We start from the raw sequence: 22,613 nt of genomic DNA on the forward strand, positions 1-22,613 counted from the left end.
AGAGAAGTCTAGCATTCCAACATGCCAAGCATTGAGTCTCATATCTTTGTTAACCAAGTTAGCATCATCAGGAGAAAGAGGAAACCCGAAAGTGTCGAGGGGTTACGCGTTGTGGACTCAACGTGAGGGCAATGGAGGAGCGAAGTATTCAGCAATGAGATTTTGCATGAGTTTCGACCGTTTTTGCGTGCGTTTCCGACCGTTTTTTGGCATTTTCGACCATTCTTCGTGCGTTTTCGACCGTTTTTCGTGCGTTTTCGATCGTTTTGCATACGTTTTATATTTTTGTTGAGGGTATCATAAGGCGGTGAGGTTAGATGAAAGAGAAGAAATGATTCAGAAATGTATTATACATTTTTATTTTGGTGAAATATCACAAAGCCATTTGTATAAAATATCTACGTTTCGGAGACTGCAATTGTAGCTGGTTCGGTTGCGAATGTGATGCATACAGGGTGAGGCACCTTCGTTATTGTCGAATGTGGGAATCATTCAAATTCACAACGCGTGTAGGTATATTCTTCTCGTGAAATTTTTCAGTCAGAAAGTATGTTTTTGATATCCACGCACATGAATGGCATCGACACTTTGTAGATTTTTCATGAGGATGGCATCCAATTGATTATATTTTACAAAGCCAGAGAAATACCTCAATCCGTGAATGTTTCGCTCCAAATAACAGGCAGTACGGCGATCTTCTTTACTCAAACAGGAAAATGATGTATTTGCCAGCAGTAAAAAGTTAGTACACTGAATTCCAACCCTAATGGCTATTTCTTAAGGATGGAATTTCTGCTCGACGGTGAAGCCTTGAATATGTACAGCAAGGAAAGAAGCGAAAGCACATGTTCAGTTCCATTTTTTAATAATTTCGCTGAGTGGGGGGTGTTCTATGACAGTGTCGAGCACAATGATGCAATAGGCTCTAGTATTTTGAGGAAATTTTTCGGATGCTCCGATTTCAAGTTTTACATCAACACTGGAACTTTTGATGCTCTCATCCCTTCTGGAACAATCGATGACAAAGAGAGCTTTGTCCGTGAAAACGGTGGAAGTGAGAAGAGGATTATGTTGATTAGTCATTTTGTAGCTGATACCAAATTGTGAGTAGTTGAAATAAGCTTGCGAAAAATTCCCCTTTGCAAAATCCAAATGCATATTTTTCTTGGAGTAATTCTCACCGTTTAGAGTGAGCATTATATTGGTGATATTCAAATGATTGAATATTGTTGGATCATTGTTGACTTTAGTGTAGTCACTATTTTTTTGGAAACATACAATCACACCTTGTGTGAGAGCAGGCAGCATATGAAGTTCCATTTTCTGAACGGTATGAGAATAGGAGTAACTGCTTGGATAGCTTTCAAAAGTTGCTATTTGATTTGATCATGCATAAATATTCGTTCAACTTTCAGTTCAATATTTTCAATTTCCAATTTAACTTCCGTTTTCGGCAGGAGTCTCATCTATTTTGAAACAGTTGCTATCATCTCCAGCTCTTACTAATCGAATGGTATGTTTACCGTAAACAACGCACTGATAATCATTGAAGATATTCAAAAAATGTTTGATGGGGATGAGCATGTTGAATGTTAGATGAGTTGTGTTGATGACGCCTGTATTGTTGGGAAAAGTCCAGCCGGAGGTGGCCAAGTGTTTGATTTATTCGTCGGTGTAGATGAGAAAGCCTCTTACAGTACTAACAATTCCAAGTTCACGAACTGCTTCCAATTCATTACCACTCTGCTCATAACTAGCAGATTGAAATATGAAAGCGCCAGCATTGTTTACGAAAGGTCTTCTCAACTTTTCCACTAATGAACAGCATCGTAGGCATCAGATTGATTGATGTTGATTTCAATAACATCGTTGATGCGACAAGACTTGACATAAAGATAGTAGGTACGCCACTTTACCTTTTGTATGGACTCATCGATTTGCGGTTTTCGGACACACTTGATTGGACAACATGGTAACCAAGAGATTCCAGAAACAATTTATTTTTCGTTCTCAATAGTTGTCGACTAGTGAAGGTCTTGGTGAAGAGTGACTTGGGGTATGAAGGTGTATTATTTTTATAGATAGTCAGCACCATACTTTCGCTTCAATTCCAAACGAATTATTATTTCTTCGTTTCGGAAATCAATGAGCCAGGAATGTTGGTCGAGCACTCGCAGCGTAATATTGTTCATTTCGTCTCTATGTGCAATAGGTAGGTGAATGGGGTGATTAGGTTTTTCGTCAATTACGTACCGAGGATCAACACCAACAGCAAATTCGTATATCGTATGAGCCGGTCTGTCGTTGTAGGAGGCTCCAAACGTTATATTGCTATCTATGTGTATGGTGCGTACTTGAATGATATCCACAGGTAGATCGGATTCGTAATAAATTTTTGGTTTGAGAAGAGTAGATGAAAATCCCAGTATATGAGCCAAGCTATTTGCAGGTCAGAATTCAATCGAGTGTTTCAGAAAGAATATTTCACTTTTCAGCGTATTATTTTTGGGTTTTAGATAGAAAAAATCCTCAGGGATTTCCTTGAACGTTTTAGGTGAGATGTATTTGTTTATTAATTCTTCAATGTCACCAATTTCGTAAGATCCAACAGGAATATCGATGCTTTTTTGTTTAGTTTTGTCAGCGTTTTAATAGTAGTAGAATTTCGTACCTTCCTCAATGTTGGGTATACTGTTGTATGAATGGAAACTGAGCAAAGCCAAGTATATTCAGAATCAGAATCTAATCGAATGGGTGGATTGAAATCGATGGAGAGCGTCGAAAAACGACTCGTTAGCGTTAATATCATAGACATGACTGATATAATGCCAGTATGACATAACCTTAAATAATGATTGAAACAACAACAAGATTTTGAATAAAAATCATTCATTTCTACAATGATAACATCCCATTTGTGAACTCACAATAATAATAATAATAATAATGATAATGATTATCACTTTATTTACTCAGATTGATTTGTATAACCACAGGAGCAGAAGTACAAATGAAAAAGAGAAATGACAAGTAAATCGACAAAGTATGCGGTCCCATATATGATGGAGTATCTTCAAAATGGTTCCTAGGCCGAAAGGAAATCGATTTTGACAAGCGTAGCGGATACATAAAATTGGCTGGGTATATACCCGGTATATATGAACTGTTATTTCTCGACATGCCTGGAAATTATAACTCTGAGGATTTGAATATATACAAAAAAATTTGGATTTATCGATCGCTCACAAGAATTCCGCTGGAGATGTAAAAGGCACTCAGAGGTACAAGTACACCAACATAATCAAACCGTTGTTTCCCACAACAGGAAATCGTCGTAAAACTGGTACTGGGTTTTTTCAACCTAAAACACCTCTCACTACTACTACTTTTCATGACATGACATCATGTTTACACACAAAACGTTACCTCTTGCAATGACATTCAATACGGAACCCATTGAATACATTTATTGGGACGATCCCAACGAGCTATGCGAACATCTCAAATTATCACTAGCGTCTCGAGATGCAGGAAATACTTCACACAACAATGAAATAATTGCCATTTTGAATGAACTCAAAGAAGCAGAAATAATTATATGAGAAACACTACGTCCTCCAATACATTATCATTTTCAAAATGGTTATCGATAAGTTTGGACGTAGCGACAGTAACAGAAAGTGAAAATTGCCAACGCCCTCTGGAGGAAGTTTATTGCATTATAACGCAGATGGAAATATTCATTGTGGTGATGTGAAATTGTGTCATGTGAAAAGCCACATCACTGATTACGATGTTGCTAATAAAAAGTATGTGAATGGAACCAACAAAGAACTTTCTCCATATATTTATCAGCTAGCTAAGCAACACGGAAAAAAAATGACCCAAGTAAATGAAAAACTTATCAAATTTCAAGGTGACATCTCCAAACAAATCACCGAAATAAATTCGAATATAGCCAAGATACAATTTACTATCAAGGAAATCAACAAGATTCAAAATGAAGTTCAAGCATAACCATAATGAAAGAGCGGGGTTCACACATCTTCAGCATCAGTCGTCATGACTTCCAAAGACAAGATACAACTTGTCAACGAATTACATAAACCAATTAGAAGGAATTAGAAGGAATTATCGAAGGAATAGATGACTTATGGCAGATGGACTTCGCTCACCAAAATCGAAATTTCAAACTGATTCTAGTCGTCATAGATTGTTTTTCGTTTTTGATTTCGTGGACTAGACCACTGAAATCAAAAACGGGAGAGGAAACTACCAAAACGTTTGCAAATATCTTGACACATACGAAACGTTGTCCAAAAAATTCACAAACCGATAAAGGCAAAGAATTTCACAACAATACGTTTCAAACTTTGATGAAAAAACATGGAATAAATCACAACAATACGTACAGCATCACTAAGGCTTCTATGACTGAACGTACCATTAGAACGTTGAAAGAAAGACTCTTCAAATATTTTTGTCTGAATGGCAACTACAAATGGTTGAATGTCCCACCCCGACAGTTGTTCTTCAAATTCGCTTAATTTATTCAATATAACATCCACAACGTTTTCATTGTACCAAGCAGCCAAGTCCATACTTGAATCGATAACTTTATTTGCCGTACTGAAATATTTGCGATCAACAATATCACCATCATTCGATTTCTTATTGAAATCTCCTGAAAATGTAGAATTAACTTTGAGGCATGACATTTGTTTTGAAATTTTGTGAATCTCACGTTTGAATAATGGAAAAGCATCGTCTAGAAACTTTTTAGGTTCTTTATGAGTCAAATTGATGATTACCCCCGTTGTTACTCTACTATTGAAAACATTGTTAACATTTTGTCACTTTACCCTGGTGCTTTGTCGTTTCAAACCCGAGCCTATATGTTTATCATTCATCATTTTGATAATAACTTTCCCAATTCGTGTAATCATTGTTTTTCCCCAACCGGAAATTGAATTTTTTTCATAGTTAAAACGCATTTCCTTATATGTTTATTAATTTATTGTATAGCTTGTTTGGCAATATGATCCGAATAATTATCTTTGATGTGTAAGATGTATTTATCAATTACCGACTTGATTTTTGGAAAATCAACCATTTGGATTTCATTTATTGACATGACTCATCGATATTTTGTTCACAAATGAAGTTCTTAGTATGATGGGTCGATTTTGGAAGCTGCAGAAAATTGAATCTCGTTCTGTGGACACTGTTGAGATGGTTCTTGAAGCTGTTGAGATTAAAGTTCGTTCTGGAAAGGTTGCTAAGAGTGGGGGTAATGTCTTTCGTGGAGCGATTGTGATAAATGGGCGAGCTACAATTATAATTGAAAAAATCAATTGTCATTCAATACAAGTACTAAACACAAGTCATTCTGTAAGTACTAAACACATAAAAAGTATTGAAAACACTACTTCATGCAGATCATATCTATGAATGAGAAACTTTTTGAGTCGAACAAAAAGTATTGTATTCAATCACAAACTCTAGACATATTTCGAACAGAGAAAAAATGGGAAAGCAGTACTAACCTTAATTTCGTACAAATTCAAATAAAACAACACGACAGCGTATTTTTCTTATGATAAATTTTTCCTAATGGGGTGTGATACTTCTCCGTCACTCGATGTGGTAGAAAGTTGTTGTTGTTAATTAGTTTCCTCTTCACGACCGAACTTGAATTTTTGAAAATCCACCTGCGAGAAACCAAAATTTAAATAACAATTAATGTTTCAAATTATACGAACACTCTCTCAACTATTTTATTGTTGTATTTATTTTATTTTTAATGTCAAATATACCTTATTAGTTTATTACGACAACATAAATAAAAGTTATTCCTTTGTTACTATACGTTTTATTCAACTCGAAAGCTGGTCACAAAATGAGCTTCTGCTTATAATATTATAAATGTGTATATAGACAATCTATGGCATTGTCAAAGGTAAATAGATAAAATACGGGAAAAACTCTTATTCAGCTTGGATGATTCTCGAGTGAAATTTATAATCTCATTTCACGGTTATGAGGCTATCATCTAATGGAACATCAAAACAAATTGTACGATACAATAAATATTGTAAGAGATAGTATTCGATAAAAATGGATGTCAACAATTATCGGTTCTTATCTTTTATTCATTATTAATGATTGAGAAATATCAGCAATTGTCACTTCCTATCTTCTGATATATGTAGGATGAAAATAGTAGTCCGGGGTTGGCTTGAGGAATACGTAATTACCTCTAAACTGTTTTGTATTACAAAATAATTGGAAAAAAAAAAACAATAACCCTCAAAAAGTATATATAAAAAAACACTACAGTAAATTTGAATTAAATTAAATTTGAATAAATTCATTTGAGAAAAAGTAAAGAACGTATAAAAAATTTTGCAATGAAAATTCTTAAGTGAGCATGGAAAACACGTTCAGATGGAAATCGTTGCACTTGTCACTAGTATCACCTTCAACTGATACAAATAACTCATCATTTCGCCTCGCAGGAGGTATTTATAGGAAAATAAGTGATGATAAATTATGAAATCAAACAGAGAGCCTTTGTTCCGTCGCTTTGAGAACTGCATATCTCTGGTTGCTGATTCAGCATTGACAGTAATCAATGTCACCTTGGGTAAGAAAAGGAATATAGGTGATGACATATTATGCAATCAAACAAAGAGCTTTTGTTTCGTCGTACTGAATTGTTATGAAGCCACGTGTCTGGCTTTATCAATAAGTGATAGCTATAATTCTGCATACCTATATTATATATTCTTACCAACTTGAAATGAGTTGGTTGTACAACTCTAATCAAAATACATCCTGACATCGTAGATTCTATGATAACTTTATGAACGTCAAATTTCATGCATGACTTCTTTTTCTCTTGCCTCGTTGCGTGTTCTGGAACAAATTCAACAGTATTTTGTTTTCAAATGACGATCTTGAAATATAAATTTCAATTCACAATTGAATGGTGTACTCTTTGGAATTGCGCCTGCGCAAATACTGCTAACTGGCCCTCATCGACTGATGTTGGACAAATCAATTTTCATTGTTTACATAAGCCTTCACGCATATTTCCTTGGAATTTCACCCACATTTGGTACGTTTACATATTGAACAAAAATTATTGTAGTCGAAAGTACAAAATTTGTTTTTCAGCATCGTTGACGACATATTCTACATTTTGAGGCTGGAACACTTTGTCTTGAATGTGTAAATTAGTATTTTCAAGACAACAGTCGTTTGAAAGCGATAACGCGATAACTCATCGGGACAAAAGCTACGTCAAGATGTATGTTTTCAATATATATCAGACGATGTAAATTTACTTTACCAGTTGTACAAAAAATGTTGCTTGTATTTCGTGTAATGAATTCGTGGTTTCATGCCAAATTCGAGAGAATTTTTGGCTTCGACCTGCGGTCTGGGCCAAATATTGACACTCTTTCTTGGCACTCAATACAGAAATGACTATAAAAACTTTTTTACATATTCGCCTGGAGAACGTTTGGGAGACGTCATAGCCTCTACATTAGAATGTCCAGTTTGCTTGACAAAATGCTCATCAGATTTGTTTTGGATGATTCTCTCGAACGAGAGATCGTGCTGTATGTAAAGGTCCAAATTTGAAACAAATATTCGAGATAATAGAAGTACCTTGCAGAAATGCTTGTACGGCTATTAAATCCGCCAAAATGGTCGATACATAGTATCTCACGAAATATTGTGCAAATTTGCATATTTCTCAGATATATCTATTCGGGTTATACTACCACCATTGAAATCAACATCCATCTTCTTAGATATAACTTGAAATTGAAGCATCTACGATCAAACAAGTCAAAAAGGCTAACACGCGGCTTGCCAACAAACCGTCTATTGTAACAACACAGAAAGACCACTGGATGTTGTGAAATTGTATTGTAAGTATTGATATCATCAAATATAAAATGAATGGAGAAGGGAAGTATTACTTATTTTTTTTGGACTAAGTTTTTTCATGCAGAAAAAAATTTTGTATTCGATTTCACTGAAAACATTCAATACTATTTTCAAGAGATAAGTCGTTTGAAAGCGATAACGCGATAACTTATCTTTACAAAAATAACGTCAAAATGTCTGTATTCCATATATTTCAGACGATGTTAATTCACTTTAATAGTTGTACAAAAAATGTTGTTTTTATTTCGTGTATAAAATTCGTGTTTTCATGCCACATTCGAGAGTATTTTTGGCTTCGACCTGTGACATGGGCCAAATATTGACACACTCCTTTTCCGCACTCAATACAAAAATAACTATGGAGAACGTATGGAAGACGTCAGGGCCTCTGCATGAGAATATCCAGTTTGCTTGACACGACGATCATCAGATTTGTTTTGGATGTTTCTCCCGAACGAGAGATTGTCCTGTATGTAGAGGCCCAACTTTTGGGACAAATATTCGAGATACTAGAAGTACCTTGCGAAAATGCTAGCAACGGCTAGGTCGATACTTAGTATCTCACGGAATATTGTGCAGAAATGCATATTTCTCAGATATATCTATTCGGGTTATACTACCACCATTGAAATCAACATCCATCTTCTCAAATATAAATTGAAATTGAAGCAACTACGATCAAACAAGTCAACAAGTCTAACACGCGGCTTGCCAACAAACCGCCTACAGTAACAACACAGAAAGACCACTGGATGTTGTGGAATTGTATTGTAAGCATTGATATCATCAAATATAGGATGAATGAAAAAGAGAAATATTACTTAGTCATTTTGGGCTAAGTTCTTTCAGACAGGAAAAATTTCTGTAATCGATTTTACTGAAAACATTGAATACTATTTTCAAGACAACAGTCGTTCAGAAGCGATAACGTGATAAATTATTGGGACAAAAACTACGTCAAGATGTATGTATTCAATAAATTTCAGACGATGTAAATTCACCATAACAGTCGTACAAAAAATGTTGTTTGTATTTCGTGTATAGAATTCGTGTTTTCATGCCACATTCGGGAGTATTTTTGACTTCGACCTGCGGTATGGGCCAAATATTGACATTTTTTTTCCGCATTCAATACAGAAATAACTATGAGGACTTTTTACATATTCGCCTATGGAACGTTTGGAAGACGTCATAGCCTCTACATTAGACTGTCTAGTTTGCTTGACAAAACGGTTATCAGATTTCTTTTGGATGTTTCTCCCGAACAAGAGATTGTCCTGTATGTAGAGGCCCAACTTTTGGGACAAATATTCTAGACACTAAAAGTACCTTGCAAAAATGCAAGCAACGGCTATCAAATCCGTCAAAAAGGTCGATCCATAGTATCTCACGGAATATTGTGCAAATTTACATAGTTCTCAGATATATCTATTCGGGTTATACTACCACCATTGAAATCAACATCCATCTTCTTGAATACAACTTGAAATTGGAGCAACTACGATCAAACAAGTCGAAAAGTCTAACACGCGACTTGCCAACAGACCGTCTATAGTAAAAACATAGAAAGACCACTAGATGTGAAATTGTATTTCAAGTATTGATATCGGAAATGAAAGGGAGAAGTATCACTCAGTTATTTTGGGCTAAGTTTTTTCAGACAGGAAAAATTTCTGTATTCGATTTTACTGAAAACATTGAATACTATTTTCGAAACAACAGTCGTTTGAAAGCGATAACGCGATAACTCATCGGGACAAAAACTACGTCAAGATGTATGTATTCAATATATTTCAGACGATGTAAATTCACTTCAACAGTTGTACAAAAAATGTTGTTTGTATTTCGTCTATATAATTCGTGTTTTCATGCCACATTCGAGAGAATTTTTGGCTCTGACCTGCGGTCTGGGCCAAATATAGACACTCTTTCTTGGCACTCAATACAGAAATAACCATAAAGACTTTTCACATATTCGCCTGGAGAACGTTTGGAAGACGTCATAGCCTCTACATTAGAATGTCTAGTTTGCTTGACAAAACGGTTATCAGATTTGTTTTGGATGTTTCTCCCGAACGAGAGATTGTCCTGTATGTAGAGGCCCAACTTTTGGGACAAATATTCGAGATACTAGAAGTACCTTGCGAAGATGCTAGCAACGGCTATCAAATCCGCCAAAAAGGTCGATACATAGTATCTCACGGAATATTGTGCAGAAATGCATATTTCTCAGATATATCTATTCGGGTTATACTACCACCATTGAAATCAACATCCATCTTCTCAAATATAAATTGAAAGTGAAGCAACTACGATCAAACAAGTCAAAAAGTCTAACACGCGGCTTGCCAACAAACCGCCTACAGTAACAACACAAAAAGACCACTGGATGTTGTGGAATTGTATTGTTAGCATTGATATCATCAAATATAGGATGAATGAAAAAGAAAAGTATAACTTAGTCATTTTGGGCTAAGTTCTTTCAGACAGGAAAAATTTCTGTAATCGATTTTACTGAAAACATTGAATACTATTTTCAAAACAACAGTCGTTCAGAAGCGATAACGTGATAACTTATTGGGACAAAAACTACGTCAAGATGTATGTATTCAATATATTTCAGACGATGTGAATTCACTATAACAGTCGTACAAAAAATGTTGTTTGTATTTCGTGTATAAAATTCGTGTTTTCATGGCACATTCGGGAGTATTTTTGACTTCGACCTGCGGTATGGGCCAAATATTGACACTCTTTTTCCGCACTCAATACAGAAATAACTATAAAGACTTTTTACATATTCGCCTGGAGAACGTTTGGAAGACGTCATAGCCTCTACATTAGAATGTCTAGTTTGCTTGACAAAACGGTTATCAGATTTGTTTTGGATGTTTCTCCCGAACGAGAGATTGTCCTGTATGTAGAGGCCCAACTTTTGGGACTAATATTCGAGACACTAGATGTACCTTGCAAAAATGCTAGCAACGGCTATCAAATCCGTCAAAAAGGTCGATCCATAGTATCTCATGAAATATTGTGCAAATTTACATAGTTCTCAGATATATCTTTTCGGGTAATACTACCACCAATGAAATCAACATCCATCTTGAAATTGGAGCAACTACGATCAAACAAGTCGAAAAGTCTGACACGCGACTTGCCAACAAACCGTCTATAGTAAAAACACAGAAAGACCACTGGATGTTGTGAAATTGTATTTCAAGTATTGATATCATCGAAAATGAAAAAGAGAGGTATTACTTAGTTATTTTGGGCTAACTTTTTTCAGACAGGAAAAATTTCTGTATTCGATTTTACTGAAAACATCAAATAATATTTTCGAAACAACAGTCGTTTGAAAGCGATAACGCGGTAACTCATCGAGACAAAAACTACGTCAAGATGTATGTTTTCAATATATTTCAGACGATGTAAATTTACTTCAACAGTTGTACAAAAAATGTTGCTTGTATTTCGTGTATTAAATTCGTGGTTTCATGCCACATTCGAGAGAATTTTTGGCTTCGACCTGCGGTCTGGGCCAAATATTGACACTCTTTCTTGGCACTCAATACAGAAATATAAAGACTTTTTACATATTCATATTCGCCAGGAGAACGTTTGGAAGACGATAAAGCCTCTACATTAGAATGTCCAGTTTGCTCGACAAAACGGTTATCAGATTTGTTTTGGATGTTTCTTCCGAACGGGAGATTGTGCTGTATGTAGAGGTCCAACTTTGGAACAAATATTCGAGATACTAGAAGTACCTTGCAAAAATGCTAGCAACGGCTATCAAATCCGTCAAAAAGGTCGATCCATAGTATCTCACGGACTATTGTGCAGAAATGCATATAACTCATATATATTTATTCGGGTTATACTACCACCATTGAAATCAACATCCATCTTCTCAAATATAAATTGAAATTGAAGCAACTGCGATCAATCAAGTCAAAAAGTCTAACACGCGGCTTGCCAAAAAACCGCCTATAGTAACAACACAGAAATACCACTGGATTTTGTGGAATTGTATTGTGAGTATTGATATCATCAAAAATAGGATACATGAAAAAGAGAAGTATTACTTTGTCATTTTGGGCTAAGTTCTTTCAGACAGGAAAAATTTCTGTAATCGATTTTACTGAAAACATTGAATACTATTTTCAAGACAACAGTCGTTCAGAAGCGATAAGGTGATAACTTATTGGGTCAAAAACTACGTCAAGATGTATATATTCAATATATTTCAGACGATGTAAATTCACTATAACAGTCGTACAGAAAATGTTGTTTGTATTTCGTGTATAAAATTCGTGTTTTCATGCCACATTCGGGATTATTTTTGACTTCGACCTGCGGTATGGGCCAAATATTGTCATTTTTTTTCCGCATCCAATACAGAAATAACTATGAAAACTTTTTACATATTCGCCTAAAGAACGTTTGGAAGACGTCATAGCCTCTACATTAGAATGTCTAGTTTGCTTGACAAAACGGTTATCAGATTTGTTTTGGATGTTTCTCCCGAACAAGAGATTGTCCTGTATGTAGAGGCCCAACTTTTGGGACAAATATTCGAGACACTAGAAGTACCTTGCAAAAATGCTAGCAACGGCTATCAAATCCGTCAAAAAGGTCGATCCATAGTATCTCACGAAATATTGTACAAATTTCCATATTTCTCAGATATATCTATTCGGGTTATACTACCACCATTGAAATCAACACCCATCTTCTTAGATGTAACTTGAAATTGAAGCATCTACGATCAAACAAGTCAAAAAGGCTAACACGCGGCTTGCCAACAAACCGTCTATTGTAACAACACAGAAAGACCACTGGATGTTGTGAAATTGTATTGCAAGTATTGATATCATCAAATATGAAATGAATGGTGAAGAGAAGTATTACTTATTTATTTTGGGCTAAGTTTTTTCATACAGAGAAAAATTCTGTATTCGATTTCACTGAAAACATTCAATACTATTTTCAAGAGAAAAGTCGTTTGAAAGCGATATCGCGATAACTTATCTTTACAAAAATAACGTCAAAATGTCTGTATTTCATATATTTCAGACGATGTTAATTCACTTTAACAGTTGTACAAAAAATGTTGTTTTTATTTCGTGTATAAAATTCGTGTTTTCATGCCACATTCGAGAGTATTTTTGGCTTCGACCTGTGATATGGGCCAAATATTGACACACTCCTTTTCCGCACTCAATACAAAAATAACTATTGAGAATTTTCACATATGCGCCTGGAGAACGTATGGAAGACGTCAGGGCCTCTGCATGAGAATATCCAGTTTGCTTGACACGACGATCATCAGATTTGTTTTGGATGTTTCTCCCGAACGAGAGATTGTCCTGTATGTAGAGGCCCAACTTTTGGGACGAATATTCGAGACACTAGAAGTACCTTGCAAAAATGCTAGCAACGGCTATCAAATCCGTCAAAAAGGTCGATCCATAGTATCTCACGAAATATTGTGCAAATTTACATAGTTCTCAGATATATCTTTTCGGGTTATACTACCACCAATGAAATCAACATCCATCTTCTTGAATACAACTTGAAATTGGAACAACTACGATCAAACAAGTCGAAAAGTCTAACACGCGACTTGCTAACAAACCGTCTATTGTAAAAACACAGAAAGACCACTGGATGTTGTGAAATTGTATTTCAAGTATTGATATCATCGAAAATGAAAAAGAGAAGTATTACTTAGTTATTTTGGGCTAACTTTTTTCAGACAGGAAAAATTTCTGTATTCGATTTTACTGAAAACATTAAATACTATTTTCAGCTATAATATCCCAAGGACATTGATAACTAACGAAATAATTTTATCACAGTTTTCGAAAGCACGTTATTTGGTAACATCCCGACGCCGAAGGCGGAGGGATGTTACCTAAAATAACGTGCTTGAGGAAGTTGTGATAAAATTATGAGTTATTTATCAATGTTCGAGGGATATTCGGTGAGAAAATTTTTTGCAATTCGAACAAAATTATTTATCGAACACACAGTTATTAAAAGAACAATTCTTATAATGATATTCCGTTGATCTTGCTGTATTTGCCTCGGTTACTGCATAGGTGTTTCCACGCATACTATTGATTATTTGGTTATGATGTTCCTGATCAATATTCAAATAAGGTTTTATGGAATTTCCATTATTGTGCCCAGTAATTTTCAACAATTGCTGTTCTTGAACTCCACTCTCAGCTAGTTGACTGACTGCAGTTGCTCTATTAGAGTGATTGGTTATTTTCCTCTGTTTCGTATCCAAGCCAATTGCTTCAGCAGAAGATTTCGTCCATCCGTTGATTATATTTCTACCCAGAGGCATATTGTCATACCAGTTATCGCTTCCTGTCTTCCAGTGACGATTTGGCCTTAAAAATAGTCTATTTGTCTTGATATTTGTGCCTCGTTTTGATAATAATTTAATGAATAATCTGACAGGACAAGCATTGTTATCACTATTTTGAACTAACCATTTGCTAGAGGCGCAGTTCTTTGAATCCCCTTGGCAGGTTTTACTGAAAATTGGATTATATTCTATCCTATTAGTTGGAGATCCATTGTTGTCCTTTTCGATATGAAAATAATCAACTAAGCAAGCAGCACCTTCACCACCTCTCCAAGCCAATTCCACCGCTGCTATGTGATAAAATTTGCGTAGGAGTCCTATAGGGGTATTTTCATCCCAAAAGTTTATAATTTTACTCATTTCATTTGAAGTTAATGGTACTGAGCTTGTTTTGCGTTTAGTGGGATCTGTTTGTAAATTTCTTCGTGCTGCGTCGCGTGCATTCCGCGCTTGTTTGAATGCAACACATACTCCTTGTAATACTTTTCTTGTAATAATTTGCTTGTTATATTCCATACGGTTTTAACAGTAGCCTCCTTAAACTCTGTGCTATCCATTTTTCTCATATTAATCGCCCAATCCTTGAGTATTAATGCAAGCTCTTCGAGAGTACGATTTCCATCCAATTCATATTTTCTGGCGTCACAAAACTCCATAAATATTTTCCAAGTGTATTTTTTACTATTGACAGTATTTTTTGGTGTATTTTCTTCAATGATTTTGTCAATTGCCGCATCATTTTGAACACCAAAGCGAGGAAGTGACATTTTCGAAATAAATTGAATTACTGAAATGTCAAACAACTTTATTGTGTTGGTTGCTTAGCAATATCATGACATAAGTGATAACTACCCGTGAAAACTATCCATGGGTAGTTATCAGTGTAATGATGGTTTTATTGGTTATTTCGACACACATGACTAGAAATAGACAAATTTGATAGGATAATTTTTTTGGCAAAAAATTTTCGAAACAACAGTCGTTTGAAAGCGATAACGCGGTAACTCATCAGGACAAAAACTACGTCAAGATGTATATTTTCAATATATTTCAGATGATGTAAATTTACTTCAACAGTTGTACAAAAAATGTTGCTTGTATTTCGTGTATTAAATTCGTGGTTTCATGCCACATTCGAGAGAATTTTTGGCTTCGACCTGCGGTCTGGGCCAAATATTGACACTCTTCTTTGGCACTCAATACAGAAATGACTATAAAGACTATTTACATATTCATATTCGCCAGGAGAACGTTTGGAAGATGATATAGCCTCTACATTAGAATGTCCAGTTTGCTCGACAAAACGGTTATCAGATTTGTTTTGGATGTTTCTCCCGAACGGGAGATTGTTCTGTATGTAGAGGTCCAACTTTGGAACAAATATTCGAGATACTAGAAGTACCTTGCTAAAATTCTGGCAACGGCTATCAAATCCGCCAAAAAGGTCGATACATAGTATCTCACGGAATATTGTGCAGATTTACATAGTTCTCAGATATATCTTTTCGGGTAGTACTACCACCAATGAATACTATTTTTAAGACAACAGTCGTTCAAAAGCGATGAAGCGATAACTCATCGGGACAAAAACTACGTCAAGATGTATGTATTCAATGTATTTCAGGCGATGTAAATTCACTATAACAGTCGTACAAAAAATGTTGTTTGTATTTCGTGTATAAAAATCGTGTTTTCATGCCACATTCGTGAGTATTTTTGACTTCGACCTGCGGTATGGGCCACATATTGACACACTCCTTTTCTGCACTCAATACAAAAATAAATATTAAGACTTTTTACATATTCGCCAGGAGAACGTTCTGAAGACGGCATAGCCTCTACATTAGAATGTCCAGTTTGCTTGACAAGACGGTTATCAGATTTGTTTTGGATGTTTCTCCCGAACGAGAGATTGTCCTGTATGTAGAGGTCCAACTTTGGAACAAATATTCGAGATACTAGAAGTACCTTGCAAAAATGCTAGCAACGGCTATCAAATCCGTCAAAAAGTCGATCCATAGTATCTCACGGAATATTGTGCAGAAATGCATATAACTCATGAATATTTATTCGGGTTATACAACCACCATTGAAATCAACATCCATCTTCTCAAATATAAATTGAAATTGAAGCAACTACGATCAATCAAGTCAAAAAGTCTAACACGCGGCTTGCCAAAAAACCGCCTATAGTAACAACACAGAAACACCACTGGATGTTGTGGAATTGTATTGTAAGTATTGATATCATCAAATATAGGATAAATGAAAAAGAGAAGTATTACTCAGTCCTTTTTGGGATAAGTTCTTTCAGACAGGAAAAATTTCTGTAATCGATTTTACTGAAAACATTGAATACTATTTTCAAGACAACAGTCGTTCAGAAGCGATAACGTGATAACTTACTGGGACAAAAACTACGTCAAGATGTATGTATTCAATATATTTCAGACGATGTAATTTCACTTTAACAGTTGTTCAAAAAATGTTGTTTGTATTTCGTCTATAAAATTCGTGTTATCATGCAACATTCGAGTGTATTTTTGGCTTCGACCTGCGGTCTGGGCCAAATATTGACTCTCTTTTTCCGCACTCAATACAGAAATAACTATAAAGACTTTTTACATATTCGCCTGGAGAACGTTTGGAAAACGTCATAGCCTCTGCATTGGAATGTCCAGTTTGCTTGACAAAACGGTCATCAGATTTGATTTGGATGTTTCTCCCGAACGAGAGATTGTGCTGTATGTAGAGGTCCAACTTTGGAACAAATATTCAAGATACTAGAAGTACCTTGCAAAAATGCTAGCAACGGCTATCAAATCCGCCAAAAAGGTCGATCCATAGTATCTCACGAAATATTGTGCAAATTAGCATATTTCACAGATATATCTATTCGGGTAATACTAACACCGATGGAATCAACATCCATCTTCTTGAATATAACTTAAAATTGGAAAAACTACGATCAAACAAGTCAAAATTCCAACACGCGGCTTGCCAATAAACCGTCTATTGTAACAACACAGAAAGACCACGGGATGTTGTGAAATTGTATTTCAAGTATTGATATCATCAAATATAAAATGAATGAAAAAGGAAAGTATTACTTATTTATTTTGGGCTAAGTTTTTTCATGCAGAAAAAAATTGTGTATTCGATTTCACTGAAAACAACCAATACTATTTTCAAGACGAAAGTCGTTTAAAAGCGATAACGCGATAACTTATCTGGACAAAACTAACGTCAAGATGTATGTATTCCATATATTTCAGACGATGTTAATTCACTTCAACAGTTGTACAAAAAATGTTGTTTGTATTTCGTGTATGAAATTCTTGTTTTCATGCCACATTCGAGAGTATTTTTGGCTTCGACCTGCGGATTGGCCAAATATTGACACACTTATTTTCCGCACTCAATACAGATATAAATATTGAGACTTTTCACATATGCGCCTGGAGAACGTATGGAAGACGTCATAGCCTCTGCATCAGAATGTCCAGTTTGCTTGACACGACGGTCATCAGATTTGTTTTGGATGTTTCTCCCGAACGAGAGATTGTCCTGTTCGTAGAGACCCAACTTTTGGGACAAATATTCGAGATATTAGAAGTACCTTGCAAACATGCTAGCAACGGATATCAAATTCGCAAAAAATGGTCGATCCATAGTATCTCACGAAATATTGTGCAAATTTAGATAGTTCTCAGATATAACTTTTCGTGTATTACTACCACCAATGGAATCAACATCCATCTTCCTGAATATAACTTGAAATTGGAGCAACTACGATCAAACAAGTCGAAAAGTCCAACACCCGTCTTGCCAACAAACCGTCTATTGTAACAACACAGAAAGACCACTGGATGTTGTGAAATTGTATTTTGAGTATTGATATCATCAAGGATAGAATGAATGAAAAAGAGAAGTATCACTTAGTTATTTTGGGCTAAGTTTTTTCAGACAGAAAAAATTTCTGTATTCGATTTTACTAAAAACATTGAATACTATTTCTAAACAGTCGTTTGAAAGCGATAACGCGATAACCCATCGGGACAAAAACTACGTCAAGATGTATGTATTCATTTCATTTCAGACGATGTAAATTCACTTTAACAGTCGAACAAAAATAGTTGTTTGTATTTCGTGTATAAAAACACTCGTTTTCTGCACTCAATACAGAAATAAATATTAAGATTTTCTACATATTCGCCAGGGAAACGTTTGGAAGACGTCATAGCCTCTACATTAGAATATCCAGTTTGCTTGACAAAACGGTTATCAGATCAGTTTTGGATATTTCTCCCGAACGATAGATTGTGCTGTATGTAGGGGTCCAACTCTGAAACAAATATTCGAGATACTAGAAGTACCTTGCAAAAATGCTAGCAACGGCTATCAAATCCGCCAAAAAGGTCGATCCATAGTATCTCACGGAATATTGTGCATAAATGTATATTTCTCAGATATATCTATACGGGTTATACTACCACCATTGAAATCAACATCCATCTTCTCAAATATAAATTGAAATTGAAGCAACTACAATCAAACAAGTCAAAAAGTCTAACACGCGGCTTGCCAACAAACCTACACAGGTTACAGTTACAAGCCTACAGTAACAACACAGAAAGACCACTGGATGTTGTGGAATTGTATTGTAAGCATTGATATCATCAAATATAGGATGAATGAAAAAGAGAAATATTACTTAGTCATTTTGGGCTGAGTTCTCTCAGACAGGGAAAACTTCTGTAGTCGATTTTACTGAAAACATTGAATACTATTTTCAAGACAACAGTCGTTCTGAAGCGATAACGTGATAACTTAACTGGACAAAAACTACGTCAAGATGTATGTATTCAATATATTTCAGACGATGTAAATTCACTATAACAGTCGTACAAAAAATGTTGTTTGTATTTCGTGTATAAAATTCGTGTTTTCATGCCACATTCGAGAGTATTTTTTACTTCGACCTGCGGTATGGGCCGAATATTGACACTATTTTTCCGCACTCAATACAGAAGTGACTATAAAGACTTTTTACATATTCGCCTGGAGAAAGTTAGCTTCTGCACTAGAATGTCCATATCCATTGGATGTTGTGAAATTGTATTGTAATTATTGATGTTATCAAGGATAGAATGAATGAAAAAGAGAAGTTTTACTAAGTTATTTTGGGCTAAGTTTTTTCAGACAGGAAACATTTCTATATTCGATATTACTGAAAGCATTGAAAACTATTTTCAAGACAACAGTCGTTCAAAAGCGATAACGCGATAACTTATCGGGACAAGATGTATGTCTACGTCAAGATGTATGTATTCAATATATTTCAGACGATGTTAATTCACTTCGACGGTTGTACAAAAAATGTTGTTTGTATTTCGTGTATAAAATTCGTGTTTTCATGCCACATTCGAGAGAATTTTTGGCTTCGACCTGCGTTGTGGACCGAATATTGACACAATTCTTTTATGCACGCAATACAGTAATAACTATTGAGACTTTTCACATATTCGCCTGGAGAACGTTTTAAAGACGTCATAGACTCTGCACTAGAATGCCCAGTTTGCTTGACTCAACGGTCATCAGATTTGTTTTGAATGTTTCTCCCGAACGAGAGATTATCTTGTATGTAGAAGCCCAACTTTTGGGACAACTTTTGGGGAGATACTAGAAGTACCTTGCAAAAATGCCAGCAACGGCTATCAAATACGCAAGAATGGTCGATCCGTAGTATCTCACGAAATATAGGGCAAATTTGCCTTCATATCGTGTTCACTGGGAAGGACTGTCGAATGCAGATGGGAAGGTTTTAAATCTGACTCTGTAGATCATTGAGTAGGAGATTTGAGCCGGTTCTAAGCCTCCTCCCACCACTATGACGTATTAATTGCTTTTTTTGTTGTTGTTTAGTGAAGTCAAGGCGATGTGACCTTGAAGCGTCTGGTGTATGGATCGTTCAGAATTTTTTTCCGGTTCTGGGCCTCCCCCCACCACTATGACGTATCAATTGCTTTTTTTTCATTGTTGAATAACATCAAGGGGATGTGACCTTGAAGTGTCTGGTGCAGAGATCGTTCAGATTTTTTTTTCATATGAAATTTTGTGTGTGTGTGTGTGTGTGTGTGTGTGACATAGTGACGTAATTACAATTACTTGGTGTGTGGGAATGCACGGTACAGGGTTTACATCCTTCAGTTATGTTCATGAAACATGACCTTGAATATGGAATTCAACTTTGAGATTAGGGAACTAGATTGCATACATGGTAAAGTCAGGGTTTGATATTGTCCTTCATGTGTATTCTGTACCTTTTTGTACAGAATAACCACACGTCTGCATACGACGAAGATCCATCGACTGATGAGCGGTCCTTCTTCACCAGTTTGGACGGTACCCATCGTGACAGAGAGCGTATACGTCTGCACTCCGTGAAGTTTCAACGACCACTGTTTGCTTGTATCGCCTTCTGTCAACACATCGAGTTGGAATTGGTGGTGGTGGTGGTGGGGGAGCGCCTGTGTTCGACGCATCGAGTTGGCTTCGACCTTGATCTACGTCACACCCTTAATGTATGTCATAAGGTAATAAGGATAAGGCGACTTTGAGGTAGTGTTTTGGGTTTGACTTTGAATGACTTTCATTCACACTTTATATTTTCACAGCTATTTTGAACAATGTTCAAAGTCGCATAACCTTGGGGGTTGACCTTGAGATTTTTAGTCTGTCTCGGTCACATCAACATTGAAATGACCTCTACATACGTCACATGATGTCGACAAGGTGACTTTGAAGAAGTCTTTTGAGTTCGACGTTGAACGAGCTTAATCTACTTCACACCCTTGAACTATGTCAGAAGGTGATACAGTCAATGTGACTTTGAGATAATGTTTTGGATTTAACCTTGAATGACCTTCATTCACTTCCCATATTTTCACGACATTCATTGATTCATGTGATTATTTTGACTTTGAAATGACCTCTACATACGTCACATAATGTCGACAAGGTGACTTTGAAGAAGTCTTTTGAGTTCGACGTTGAACGAGCTTTATCTACGTCACACCCTTGAACTATGTCAGAAGGTGATACAGTCAATGTGACTTTGAGATAATGTTTTGGATTTAACCTTGAATGACCTTCATTCACTTCCCATATTTTCACGACATTCATTGATTCATGTGATTATTTCGACTTTGAAATGACCTCTACATACGTCACATGATGTCGACAAGGTGACTTTGAAGAAGCCTTTTGAGTTCGACGTTGAACGAGCTTTATCTACGTCACACCCTTGAACTATGTCAGAAGGTGATACGGTCAATGTGACTTTGAGATAATGTTTTGGATTTAATCTTGAATGACCTTCATTCACTTCCCATATTTTCACGACATTCATTGATTCATGTGATTATTTCGACTTTGAAATGACCTCTACATACGTCACATGATGTCGACAAGGTGACTTTGAAGAAGCCTTTTGAGTTCGACTTTGAACGATCTTCATCTACGTCACACCCTTGAACTATGTCAGAAGGAGATACGGTCAATGTGACTTTGAGATAATGTTTTGGATTTAACCTTGAATGACCTTCATTCACTTCTCATATTTTCACAACCTTCATTGATTCATGTGGTTATTTTGACTTTGAAATGACCTCTACATACGTCACATGATGTCGACAAGGTGAATTTGAAGAAATGTTTTGAATTCGAACTTGAATGACCTTCACCTACGTCACACCCTTGAACTACGTCACACTGAGAGTAGTGTGACGTATCACGACCACAATCGTATCATATAAAAGACGAGTTGTGATCGTGAACGTCGTCATTCAGTACATGAGAGCGCATCGAGATGAATTCCGAAAAAATCGCAGCTGTAGTTTGAATTTCGCTTTTCTTCTGACAGTGTCGTCTTTCATTAGCATATGAAATTGGATTACGGCTAAAAATATACATTTTCCATCATATAACTTATCTATATTGAATTTTATGAGAAAAATAGTTATGACAAAAGTTGTATGAAATTAAATTCTCAACAATTTTGATTCCTATAATTTTTTTTTTCATAAAATCGATATTTTCAGAGAAAGGGTGGAGGTGAAATTTCGTCATTGTATTATCACGTTTATTTTTGACTTTACGAGAAACTTCGTGATGAACAAAGTTGTATAAAATTGAATTTCCTACAATTTCGATCCCATCAATTTTTTTTTTCATAGGTTCGATATTTGTATCGATTTAAATCTGA

At 35.7% G+C, this 22,613-nt stretch overlaps 2 long non-coding RNA genes across 2 annotated transcripts; both read right to left on the minus strand.

The window, feature by feature from the left end:
* Positions 1 to 614: 614 nt before the first annotated feature.
* On the minus strand, positions 615 to 6,226 carry LOC141481350 (uncharacterized). Its single transcript, XR_012464911.1, has 3 exons — positions 5,817 to 6,226; positions 5,547 to 5,711; positions 615 to 5,329 (listed from the first exon to the last, which is right to left on the minus strand). It is a non-coding gene; the product is annotated as an uncharacterized lncRNA (long non-coding RNA).
* Positions 6,227 to 13,634: 7,408 nt separating this feature from the next.
* Positions 13,635 to 15,494, minus strand: LOC141481351 (uncharacterized). Its single transcript, XR_012464912.1, has 2 exons — positions 14,472 to 15,494; positions 13,635 to 14,369 (listed from the first exon to the last, which is right to left on the minus strand). It is a non-coding gene; the product is annotated as an uncharacterized lncRNA (long non-coding RNA).
* Between the last annotated feature and the right edge of the window lie 7,119 nt (positions 15,495 to 22,613).

Source organism: Leptinotarsa decemlineata, unplaced genomic scaffold (genome assembly GCF_025532065.1).
Source record: "Leptinotarsa decemlineata unplaced genomic scaffold, Ldec_3_MD MMD2_tig00000157_RagTag_RagTag, whole genome shotgun sequence".
Classification (NCBI taxonomy): Eukaryota; Metazoa; Arthropoda; class Insecta; order Coleoptera; family Chrysomelidae; genus Leptinotarsa; species Leptinotarsa decemlineata.